Source organism: Rhinatrema bivittatum, chromosome 4 (genome assembly GCF_901001135.1).
Source record: "Rhinatrema bivittatum chromosome 4, aRhiBiv1.1, whole genome shotgun sequence".
Lineage (NCBI taxonomy): Eukaryota > Metazoa > Chordata > Amphibia > Gymnophiona > Rhinatrematidae > Rhinatrema > Rhinatrema bivittatum.
Window position 1 is genome coordinate 474,724,662 of NC_042618.1, and position 13,350 is coordinate 474,738,011.

At 44.8% G+C, this 13,350-nt stretch overlaps 1 long non-coding RNA gene across 1 annotated transcript in view; it reads right to left on the reverse strand.

The window, feature by feature from the left end:
- The window catches only part of LOC115089210, a 257,159-nt gene that overhangs the window by 8,433 nt on the left and 235,376 nt on the right, over positions 1-13,350 (reverse strand). The window contains exon 8 of the long non-coding RNA XR_003856029.1: positions 748-1,455. This is a non-coding gene — a long non-coding RNA (uncharacterized LOC115089210). The remainder of the gene's footprint in view (positions 1-747; positions 1,456-13,350) is intronic.

Sequence of the window (13,350 nt, forward strand, 5' to 3'; positions counted from 1 at the left end):
TGTGGCCGGGCTGCACGCACACCGCGGGCGTTTCCAAAAGCCACAGCCACGCGTTTATCTCCCGATACGCGCAGAAGAGCCAGTTTTAAAAACATGGGGCGGACTGTGGGTGGAGTGGGAGCCGGCTGGGACAGGGCCATCAGGCACTCTCCCGGTGGGGGCGCGCGCTGCTCTAGAGAGCGGGTAAGTATAGGAAAAAAAAAAACTTGGGCAAGCGATGCAGAGTGGGAGGGAACTGAGGAAAAGCCCAGGCCGTCGCCGCATGCATTTTATAAAATGCCCCCTCCCCCCTTGCGTGCACTAGTCAGCACGTGCATGCACACACATGCACCGATATAACATCGGGCGCACATGTGTGCACACCGGGAACCAGGCACACATGGACGCCTGTACGAAGGGTTTAAAAATTCACCTGATGGAGAGAGGGTAAGCTCCTAAAAATGTATAAAGCGAGTACAATAAAAAGGTAGCACCTTGTATTTTTCTTCACATTCTACGCTGTTGTTTGGATGAACAGAACAATTTGTCTCTTTGAGAAAGAACTCCCTCGATAGAGATTCTCAGTAGGATTGAAACAAGCTACGGCGTCTGAATGGGCTCTGGAGAGAGAGACTAGAAAGGGGGAATATCATGAGGGTAGAGGGCCCAGAGATGACAGAAGAAGGGAAGAGGCGCGAGGCTTGATGGGGCCTAAAGAAGGGAGAATCCCCCTGCTGCCACCATCCCTTCCCCACGTTTATCTTTTACCTGACTGCGACTGGGGAGGTGCAAAACCGTCAACGGCTTCATGGGCTGAGGCTTGCTTCAGGAAAGCTTGGAAACCACTGCCTTAAGCAGCTGAACTGTCCTTCCAAACGCGATCTGTGCAAAAGCTTTCTGCGTTACCTCGTTGTGGAATAAAATCAGGAGAGAAATGAATTCAGTCTGGTGGTCGCGCTCCTTTTATTCTGAATGTGACACAGCCATGGTGTTTCCAAACAAACTTTAAGAAACCAAAGAAACGGTATCTTGGCTAGCACGGTGACAAGGAAGCTGTAATTTTTTTATTATTCAAATTCTGATGGGAGAGTTTCTTAATCAGGTTATACAGATTTCTATAAAATATTTCAGAGACAAAGCAAAATGCAATTAAAAAATAGTATGAACTATATAATAGAAATATTTAGAAATTGTTTTTTTCGGCAAAAGAATAGCATTTAAATGAATGCAGTAAGGTTTCTTTGCAATTCAGTACTTTCTGAAGGATAAATGGTGAAATAAGAAGCTGCAGAGCACAGGGTAATTAATGACCATCGCACAGCCTGGAAAGAAAGTCATAAGAAATAGGAGACTCTTCAAAGCTGATGTTGCAGTGGTAGGAAAGCAACCCACACCACAAACTCCAGAACGGCACAGAAAGCGATGCCCGTCGTTCCTCTGGTGACTTCATTTCCAATGACTCAGAGTCTTCCTTTCCTGTAATTAAAAAACAAAAAAAAAACAAAAAACAAGGAATGCGATTGATTTACTGAACTGAGGATCAGAAGAGAAGCTCGGAGAAAGTAGGGGCAGAAGGGCATTGAGGGGAGAATTTTGCCTCGACGCAAGGTGTGCCATGCACTTTTAACACACGGACTCTTGATGGCCAGTGTAAAATACACGTATGCCAGGAACATCAGCGTAGGTGGGCCACGTTCCACCCTCTTTGAACTCAGGCCCGTCCATGTGGAGTTTGGGCCTTGGCAAAAAATCAGTCCTGGCTATGCAACTGCTAGGCACAAAGGGTGTGCATACTTTTGCACCTGCTGGTTGTGTGGCTGGCCAAATCGCACACAACGGGGCAGATTTTTAAAAAGTACGCACGCGCACCTGGTGCAAACAAGAGTACACCGGATTTTAATAGATGCGCACGTAGCCATGCGTATCTTTTAAAATCCGGGGTCAGCGCGCGCAAGGCTGCGCAAAATCGGCAGCCTGCGCGTGCCGAGCCACGCAGCCTGCCTCCGTTCCCTCCGAGGCCGCTCCGAAATTGGAGCGGCCTCGGAGGGAACTTTCTTTCCGCCTCCCTCCACCTTCCCCTCCCTTCCCCTACCTAACCCACCCCTCAGCCCTATCTAAATTCCCTGCCCATACTTTTATTATAAAAGTTACACCTGCCTGAGGCAGTGTAACTCGCACGCGCTGTCCGGCTGCCGGCGCGCGATTCCCCGGCCCGGGAGCAGTTTCGGAGACCTCAGACACGCCCCTGGGCCGGAACCACACCCACGGCCCCGCCCACGGAATGCCCCCGATGACATGCCAGCCGTGACATGCCCCCCGACACGCCCCCCAGGAAAGCCCTGGGAACTGCGCGCGTCCCAAGGCTTGCGCGCGCCGCTGAGCCTATTCAACATAGGCTCGGCGTGAGCAGGGGGAGCTTGGGGCAGGTTTTCGGGGGGGGGGGGTGGTGGTAAACGTGTATCTTACGTGCGTACCCCTTTGAATCTATGCCCCATATTGTACGTTGTTTTCCTCCCTGGCCTAAACACGGGAATGCTTCTTTTTGATGCAGATAAAAGTGCTTATGCTGAGGAGGGTAATTCTCAGTCAGACCAGTGTATCCTGGTAAATGGCTTTGAAAATCGCCCTCTGAAAGGTGCATTGTGGTGCTGATATCCTGAAATAAGAGAGAAGCAAGCACCTGAAACATTTGAAGACACAGCAACCTGAGGGAAGGGAAGCCAAGTTCAGGCAGTGGAGATAGCATACCTAGACCTCTGAGTAACTGCCCGGGAACAGCCGGGTCAGGATTCCCTGGCTAAAATGAAAAGGAATGTGTCACGTAGCCCTAGGGGTGCCAGTTGGCTCCCTTTTACCCAGCAAGCTGACTCCATCCTTGCTGTATCAAATTCCAAGCATGGACGTCCACCTCTGATCTCCCTAAGAAAAAGAGGCTTACACTATCATGCATGCTGCAGGGTTAAAACCAGGACTGAATCAACCCACTGGGGGGAAAGTGGAGCCAGTCAGCAAATCTATTAATAAGCCCCGCGGAGGTAAAGAGCCAGAGACGGGCGTTCTATCAAGTCTAATTGCTGCTTGTTTGATACAGGTTTAATCGGTTCTTGTTTCCCTTATACCTGCAGCTCTCTCTGAACAGCTGTCAGCCTGAGGACTGTCATTCAGACCTGCACTTCTCTGAAATACCTGTGACTTTGCCTCGGAGTCACTCTGTGGCAGCCCTCGGGCAGGGCTGAAGCAGCAGAAGCCAGTAACTGGAAATCCCAGCGCTGGTGACCCTGGCGTGCACCAACAAACGTGCATCGCCTGGAAAGTGTGTGCAGTGCACACTGCCTCTTGCATTTCAGAAACCCGTATGATCTAAACAAACACGTTTTCGTACCTCCGAGCAGCAGTGCACACCAGGCAGGCAGCAGATGAATGCATCTTATGCTAAGACTTTGCTCCCACAGTCACTGTCACGGTTACGTTTTTAAAAGCCTTTCCTCTTGACTGACTTTTAGGGGTCAATTTCCAAAGAGTTACCGAGGGGGGGGGGGGGGGGTGTTAAAATTGAGCTATACATGTGTATGTAGCCCTTGTGCGTGGTAAGCAAATTTTCAGAAGCTTGGAAGTGCGCACGTACTTCAAAATGAGGAAGACTGAGGGCATTCCAGGTCAGGGTTTGGAATATGCATGCGAGCGTTTTGTAAGCAGTGTACGTGCAAATTGCACACTCGGCGCTTTTACACTTTCTATTCGAGTCACAAAAATTAAATTGCACTTCTCTTCTCTCTGCAGCTTTTGGATAGGATAACTTTTGGGTTAAAGGGTGGGGAACTGGGGTGAAGTGTTGAGGGGGGGGGGGCAGTCAATTGGTGGAGGCGTCGACAAGCTCATGATTAAAAGCACATGTACAAAGAAATATTTCCATAAGTGAAGAATGAGCGTACGTTACAAACTGCCTCTGTGCATAAAGTAGAGGTTACTACAAACAGCTGACAGATTATTTCTTGTGTAAAATATACATGTGTATTTTTATAAAACAGATGAACTATGCAGATTCCTGCATTTAAAAAATGTGCACATCCTGATACGTGCACACATACTTTCACACACAGTTTATAAAACACAGCCTTAGCTTTAGATGACCAACTTCTGTATCTCTGTGCTAAATTATGCACGCTATTGAAAATTATCCTTTCTAGGCCCAGTTTTGAAAATGCACGAATAGTCACAAACTATGACGATAACTTTTAAACTGGCACGCGGGTGCCCATGTGCATGTTCAGGGTTGCGGCCATTTTGTAACATGCACGCATCTATGCACGCACGCTATAAAGTAGCCTGACCACATGCACGTATGCACACAGTTTTAAGTGGACTCGCACCCATGCGCCGACGCCAGTACCAGTTTTCCTAGCTTGTTTCCAGTTCACCCAGGTAAGGAATAAGACTTCCAAACTGATAGTTTAATAGCCTCCCCGACCCTTAAAACCCCGCCGATCTATTTATCTTTGTTCTATAACTTATGCATCGTCCACAGCAGAAGTAAAGCTACGCGGCAGGGGACCCTGGCAGGCCCCTATGCGCAAAAGTATGTCTGCGCTAATTTCAAGTTAAAATCCAGGAATGCCCAGGCCCCGCCCCTTTTAACACTTTTCTTTTGTGGGCATATTGGCAAGTACACAGGTATCCAGGCGGCTTTTACAATCTTTTTGGTGCCCACCGGCCCAACTTGTGTGCATATCTCCCAGTTTTGGTGCATGGCCAGGCTTTTAAAATTCACCTTTATGTGGGTGATTTTAATGTGCATACTTACCTGAGTTTTCAAAAGAAACACTTTCCCTTTGAAAATCTGTGTTAAAACTACCCATGTAGTCTGCGACTGTTCTTTTCGAGTGGGCAGTGAAAAGGGGAAAATAGCGCATGTACTTATGAAGATCTCATGTACATAGTCTATTTTCCTCTGACCTAAACAGACCCGAAGGAACGCCCCGTTTTATATGCATGGTGTGCACACTGCATGAACGTTTAGGCACATTTGAGGACAGCATTCCATATGGTTGGCTCTTGATAGGCAAAATTAGTACCTCTTGTCCCTTCCAGCCTAATCTTAAAGTGTGAGGGAACCTTAAGCACCGGGGACTCCAGCTGGTTTAGAAAGAACTATAGCACTGCTGGCATATATTATGCAAGGCCTCTCCTCAAGACTTTAAAAGCCAAAGACAACCTAAAGAGCAGCTCCTACGTCCTGCCAGCCCTGGCACCCAAGGGCTCAACCTGTGGGGAACGAGGGCTGGTACAGGTGAAGGTCCTGTTGGGTCTCCGTCTCCAGCGTCCGCCTCCCAATGGTGAGGGTCTGTGGGAAGCCCTCCCACAGAAAGTACCGACCTCGTCTCGGCCCAAGGGTCCACCAACTAGGCGCATCGTAACAGTAAATGATCAATTCTTAATGAAGTGTAGAAAAGAGAAAGATAAAATGTTTTTGAATGCTCTGCACTGAGAGCCACAATTCAATGGGTGCCACCAACTTGATTAAAAAGAACTTGCCAGCGCACCTTGACATGTTGCCTCTGTCTATTACACTGTATGAGTTCCAGGAGGCACGACGTGAGCATTAGGAGCAGCATCAGCAGTCACTCTGAGAGACTGAGATGGTACCCGACATTCCTTGGATCAGGTCATGGTACACACACAAAAAAATGTCCCATTTGAAGAGGCTGCCCTCAAGAGCTCTGCACATTCCTTCCATCACGTCACCCTTCATTCTGGCTCTTCCTGAAGATTTGTATCGTTTTCTCAAACTTCTTTCAACTCAGTCTTTTTTATTTTACTCTCCAGAACCTTCATTGCTTCTTTCAGAGTCTTCATAAAATGGACCACCCTCTTCCTTTCAGTTCTAATTATAAATGGGGGAACGTATATAATCTTTAACATTTTTCTGACTCAGCTTTCTCTTAGCTTCGGTAAAGCATGCTCTCAGTTTCTAAACCTCACGGCTGTAATCTAAAACCAAAGATTTGAACCTTGACATTGTGCTGGCAACTTGGATTATGTCTTTATGATTCAACAATTCAGGAAAAGAAAGATAAAAGTATGTGGGTAATGTCTTGGATTTGGTTGAAGAAAGGGTAAGTAAGGTGGGTAATTACATTTTATTTTTAGGCAGTATGTGGGACATAAGAAAAACAGTGGCTGCTTCTTCCATCTCACTCCCAAATACATTTTTATCAGTCTGTCTGTGAATATCTCCAACTATTTGTCTCTCATGTTTTCCAATTTGTGCTCTTCTTGATCTGTTCTCTTGTGCTTTCAGCTGCTGGTTTTGGTTTTTAATACATTTGACCAGCACATTGATCTGAATACTCTTTCTTTTACTTTGATCCTCTAAATCCCTTGCCCTCTGCTCTGCTTCTAGACCCTTCATAGTTGTTGATCCTTACAGGTGAATTTTCAAAGGAGATGCACGCGTAAATGTAACATACTAACGTAGCAATTTTCAAAAGCCATTTACCTGCATTAAGTGCACTTAACGTGAATAAAACCTATCGACAACTCAATGGCATATACTGTAGCAGTTTTCAAAAGCCCACTTACATGGATAAAGTGCACATGTTGTAAGCATCTCTCTTAATTTCAGCTACAGGTTTCTTGTGGACTTTCTGCTTCTTCGTCGATTTCTTTCAGAACATTCTGCAACACATCTGACTCTTAGCCTAGTTTTTTGGTAGTGCTGTCCATAGTTGCTGTCATGAGCACAGTGTTATGGACTCCCTCCCAGATGAATTATGCACTGAATCATGCTTTTGTACGATTAAGAAACAGCTAAACACATTCCTGTTCAAGCAGGCATTTTCTTCCTCTAATTATTTACTTTCCTCTCTGGCTGGTAGACAGTTTTCATCTCTCTCCTGAAATTGCTTTCTTTTGGAAGAAAGCTGATGGTAATATTTGTTGCAGGCCTAGCTTGCTTATGATTTTACACAGCAGCAAGCAGTCAGAGAAAGGATTGTATACGAGAGCCAAGTCTATGTCTGTAATTGTGTATGTTCGATCGCACTTCACCAATTTCTTGTGATCGTGCAAGAAATAAATCTTTTAAATAAATAGATAAATAAACAAATAAATAGATATCTTTGCTCTTCATGACCATCTCCAAAGATGGTAGCTCAGATTCCTGTGTAACATCCCTGCTCATGATAGAGGTTTATAAATTTTTGCGTGGCGCGCAACAGGTTAATAGAGAACAATTATTTACCCCTTCAAATAGGACTACAAGACACTCCATGAAACAAATGTGTAGCAGATTTAAAATAAGTTTAAGAAAGTTTTTTTTTTTCAGTCATTGCAAAATGAAGCTGTAGAATTTGTTTTTAGATGGTTAATAGTAAATAGTTGGGTTTAAAATAGGTTTGGACAAGTTTCTGGAGGACAAGTCCATTAACAGCCAGGCAGACACAGGACTCACCACCTCCTGCAATGGAAATAAGCCACAGGAACAGAAATTTTCCAGAAAGATCTGTCAGGTACTATCAAGTGGCTTAGACTGGTCACTGTCAGACATAGCATGCCGGGCTCGATAGACCCAGCACAGCACTTCTTATTCATGTCCCACCATTATAAACATATTTTTTACAATAAGGTTGACATCTCTTTTTCTCTTTTCTTCATTTTAGCCAGCCATAAAGTAAATCTAAAGACTACTGACAGGTGAGTTTTCAAAGGAGTTGCACATGTAAATTGTAACATACTATCATAGCAATTTTCAAAAGTCATTTATCTGCGTAAGTGCACTTTGGGGCGGATTTTAAGAGCCCTGCTCGCGTAAATCCGCCCGGATTTACGCGAGCAGGGCCCTGCGCGCCGGTAAGCCTATTTTACATAGGCCTACCGGCGCGCGCAGACCCCGGGACTCGCGTACGTCCCGGGGTTTTCGGAGGGGGGCGTGTCGGGGCGTGTCGGGGGCGGGCCCGGTCGTCGCGGCGTTTCGGGGGCGTGTCGGCAGCGTTTTGGGGGCGGGTACGGGGGCCTGGCTACGGCCCGGGGCGGTCCGGGGGCGTGGCCGCACCCTCCGTACCCGCCCCCAGGTCGCGGCCCGGCGCGCAGCAGGCCCGCTGGCGCGCGGGGATTTACGTCTCCCTCCGGGAGGCGTAAATCCCCCGACAAAGGTAAGGGGGGGGTGTAGACAGGGCCGGGTGGGTGGGTTAGGTAGGGGAAGGGAGGGTAAGGTGAGGGGAGGGCAAAGGAAAGTTCCCTCCGAGGCCGCTCCGATTTCGGAGCGGCCTTGGAGGGAACGGGGGGAGGCAGCGCGGCTCGGCGCGCGCAGGCTATACAAAATCGATAGCCTTGCGCGCGCCGATCCAGGATTTTAGTGGATACGCGCGGCTCCGCGCGTATCTACTAAAATCCAGCGTACTTTTGCTTGAGTCTGATGCGCAAGCAAAAGTAGGCTGATCGCGCTTCTTTTAAAATCTACCCCTTTATGGGGGTAAAACCTATGGACAATTCAACAGAATATATTGTAGCAATTTTCAAAAGCTCAGTTACATGATGTGAAAAACCCAGTTTTAAGCATGAAAATCAGGCCTTTATTTTCAATTTTATCAGAAATACTTCCTGACCAACATCAGGAAGGCTGAGGGGTACATGGAAAGACCTCCCAGCAGCGGCTGTGAGGACCCGGGATAAACTCAGAGGATTCCTAGTGGCTAAATGATGGGGACGAAGCAAAGGGTAACTTTGGTGACAGGGATAACCTGCACAGAGCAACAGTTACCCTAAGAATAAAATGGAATAAAAAAAAAAATGTCTGGGCAGACTGGATGGATCACTTGGGTCTTTTTCTGCCAATGTTTACTATGTTACTATCTTTGAGGCTTAATAAAGCATAATTTTCCTGTTCAGACAGGAGCTCCCTACACATAAATGTTCTCTGCTCTGATGAAGAGGTATCTGATGAAGAGGTATCTTGTGAGATAGATAGATTCATTTGTCACAAGCATTTCTCATAGGCGTAGAAAGCAGTAGCATTTCTAGACAGAAGAATTTGGGAGGCGACAGGAGGTCAAGCTAAGTAGGTGAAGGGGAAGGCAAAGTGAAATTCCCACACATCATGCCTCCCTATCCCTTTCCCCTTTAAGTTAAAAGACAGTGCAAGAAAAAGTACTAAAGGCTTTCTGTGCATGAAGACACCCCCAGACAATTTCAGTCGCCTAAGTCAAACTACCATTCTAATTATCTGACCGCATCATTCATTAGTCATTTGTTCTATAGGCGAGTGAAGTCAGGATAAATCCTCTAACACACACGCCACATCCACAGAAATTCCTCCCAAAAAGGAGCTAGAATTTCCCCAATAAAAATATATATATATATTCAAATTGTGGTGTTACCTCTGGAGCGGCAACTCACATTCCTTCCACTGCCAGACACTTTGTGAAGTAACACAAAACTCTACAAAACAAGACACTCAGCACCTATAATAGCAAAACAGACAAAAACGGAACTGAAAACCCCAAGAAGCCAAACTCAATGAGCAGTGCAATACTGGAGAAAGAGAAACAGAAATATGTTTCCTCCTGTGTTTTGTCAAATACAAAAACAGAGAAAATGTACATTTGGCACATAAGGAACAAGCTTGGATTTTCCATATGAACACAGTGGCCCCATTTGGCTTGAATAAGGAGACTGAATAAGGCTGTGTTCGTTTGAATGAAATTGCCTGTGTTACGTCATAGAGCCATCAGCATGGCATCGTGTACGCACAAGTAACGATATACAAGAGAATGTTTGATGTCAGGGCCATTCAGTCACATTGGCTGTGTGAGAAAACATACACTTGTGAGTTGATGTGACAGTACGTGTGATCATCACTATTTTTCGGACCTCTTTAATATATTCTCTTGATGAACTGGGGAGATGTTTTGTATCCTGCCTGTCTATATATATTGACTTTTTCATATTTTAATTTTCAGAGAGCACAGGTTGGTGTTCTAAATTGGCGATTAAGTCACTGAAGCAGTTCCTTCGAAACGTGGTGCCATGTTGGGCAACTCTTGACCTGAAATATATGTGAGCATAATTTTGTCACAAGCTTATGATTGACTAATTTCTCAGTAATTTCAGAAAAAGTATAAAAAAAAGATATTAGCCTGAATTTTCGATGGCCCGCACATGTAAAGTCCAGGGGTTACATGCAGGGCCGGGCCCTGCGCACCAAGCGCATTGTCGAAAGGGTAACCCCTGGTATGCACAGAAATGCTGGGCCATCGAAAAAGGGCAGGCCAGGGTGGGGATGGGGCCAGCCAGGACAGCTGGCATGTACTTCCCCAGGACAGCGGCCATTAGGCCCTGTCCTGGGGAAGTGCATGCCAGCAGCTGGCTGGCATGCGAAACTTACACCAGCTTAGAGGAGTGGGTAAGTTAAAAAAACAAAAAATTCTAGGGTAAGTAAGTAGGAGTTAGGGGTTGGGGAGGAGAGGGGAAAGGTAGGAAGGATACATAGGGGTATAGGGAAATGGGAATGTGCCAATCGCGTCGCCATGTGTATTTTTCTAAAATTCTCCCCCTATGCACGCGACTGGTCACCCGCCCAGATATGTGCATGCGGATATTAATATCCAGCACACATGTGCATGTAGAAATCATATTTTTTAAAATGCGTGCGCCAATGCGTACATGTTATAAAATAGCTGTGTCCATGTGTGCACGCCAGGAACTGCGTGCATATGGACGCACGTGCATGGGTTTGAAAATCGACCCCATTGATTTGAAGAGTTTCTCAATAACCTCTGTGGACCGATGATTATATATGACCAAAGAAGTGGTGCAACATTATGATTAAACAAGTAATTGTTCCAGTGTTATGATGGTCCTTAAGAAGTAAAAATATCAAGCCCTTGTGTCTCAAGAATACTGGAATTGGATACACAAGTGTATTTTGCATAATACTGATTTGGTTTGTTACACTTATGGCTTTGGACAATTTTTCTTGATTGGTTTGATCTTGTGTCCCTGAGATGGCTTCAAACAAGTGGGAGAACTTCTTAAGTTATTCTAATGAACATCTTAAGACTTTGATTCTCTTCACTGAATAAGGAGGCATCCTTATTCAGTGAAGAGAATCAAAGTCTTAAGTAATCAAGCTGGTCCGATTTAGTTACATCACAGAAGAGGTTGATCTGCACTGATTTACATCATGCTGCACTTATAGAGTACCTAAAACATCAACGGATTCTAAGAAGATTATGTCTATATAAAGTATCTAAGGTATACATGGAATATCTCGAATTTTTGAACAAATATTCTAAGGATTTAATGTTATTGATTATTGAACAAGCTACCAAACATTTCTGGTGAAATATCGGAAAAGACAACAGTAATGGATGTATTGAAGAAAGATTCAGTTTTGGAGTTGTTCGATTTGACCCATCAGGATTTCTTGTGGAGCATGGATACATTTTGTGTTGAATTGAAGAACATGAAGATCACCAAATTTAAATGAGACAAAGTGGACTATAAAAAAGGCAACATTTACCCATGGATGAACCGTGATCGGCCTGAAAAAAGAGTCAGTTTTGATTTACAGTCTGATGGCTCATCTGGGAGCGATGAAAAACAACCATCTGCTGATTTTTTAGGAGGTGACCCTGTTGAGGTTGAGAGGGTGGCAGATGCAGGACATGGCACCGAGGCCCAAGGAATCTCAATGCAGATGAGTGGCAACGTCTGTGCACACGATCACAGTTCCTGACATGAGCAATCATCAGGTGACTCTTCACCCTTACAGTGATTTACCAACAACTGTTATAAACATTTCCAATCATATTTTAACATCTGAGGAAGAGAGGTTATTGAATAAAGGCTTAAATTTTGAACCCACTAACAAACATGATCCTTTTCAGTTTTACTGCGATTTTTTTTTTCAGTTCATTAGGCAGTTGCAGTGGAAGGTTTACTTTGAGAAGTTTCTGACAAGTGTTAATGAAATATCTCTCAAAAATAGATCTAAATGGTACCCTCCTCCCACCTTAGATCCAGCCTTTAAGTCTTTTCAACAACTAGTATTGCTTGATTTGGAGGAGTTGCAGAGTGTAGAAAAACGGGTGTTTTTTAATATCTTACACCGGGATATTTTAGCCATTACTAGATTGAGAAAATGCAAAGACATTGTTGTAAAAGCCGCTAATAAAGGGGGTGTTATAGTGATTAATTATGAGTATAATCAATTCAATGCAGAAATGTATAGACAATTGAATACTGATTTTTATTTGGAGTTGACTGAAGACCCTACACCACAGATTCAGGAAGATATTAGAACTATAGTACAACGTTTATTCGAGGAAAGATTTTTAACTGGGAAGGAGAGAAAGTTTCTAATTAGAGATCATCCTAGGACTCCAGTGTTGAATACATTACCAAAAATCCACAAGCCAATTCAAAATCCACCAGGGCAGCCACTAGTATCAGCAAGAGGTTCCATTTTGGAGCCTGTTTCTATCTTTTTTGGATAAGATTTTACAACCTTTAGTTCTGCGAGCTCAGTTGTACATTAAGGGCAGTACCAGAATGGTTGCTTTTCTTCAGGAGCTCACAGTGGAACCTGATTGGTTGTTAGTCACCTATGATATTGAATCTCTGGGCAGGCGTAACTTGTGCGCACTGGCCGGCTGCCGGCGCACCATCCCCCGGCATAGCGGCTGTTCCAGAGGCCTCAGTCCCGCTCCCAGGCCTGCGCCCCACCCACAACCCCACCCCCGGAACGCTCTTTTTTCGAAGCCCTGGGACATACATGTGTCCCGGGGCTTGCACGCGCCGCCAAGCCTATGCAAGATAGGCTCGGCGCGCGCAGGGGCAGCTTGGGGCAACTTTTCAAGGGTTATGCGCATATGTTACGCGCATAACCCTTTGAAAATCTACCCCTGCATGAGCACATTTTGTCACAAGCTTATAACTGACTAATTTCTATGAGCAATTTCAAAAAAAGCAGCTAAAAAGATATTGATTTGAAGAGTTTCTCAATAACCTCTGTGCACCGATGATTATACATGACAAACAATTGGTGGAAAAGTTATGATTAACAAGAAACCGCTCCGATGTTATGATGGTTCTTAAGAAGTAAAAATATCAAGCTTTTGTGTCTCAAGAATTTTGGAATTGTATATCCAAGTGTATTTTGCATAATACTGATTTTGTTTGTTACACTTTTGCGCTTTGGACTATTTTTTGTTGATTCATTTTCAAAAGCTGACATTTCATTCTTTAAAAATTTAAAATAAAATATTTTCTACCTTTTCTGTCTGGACATATTCATTTTCTAACTGGGTTGACCTCAGTCTCTCTTTTTTACTTTTCTCTGGTTGGTCTTCTCCTAAGTCCTTTTCTAGGGTC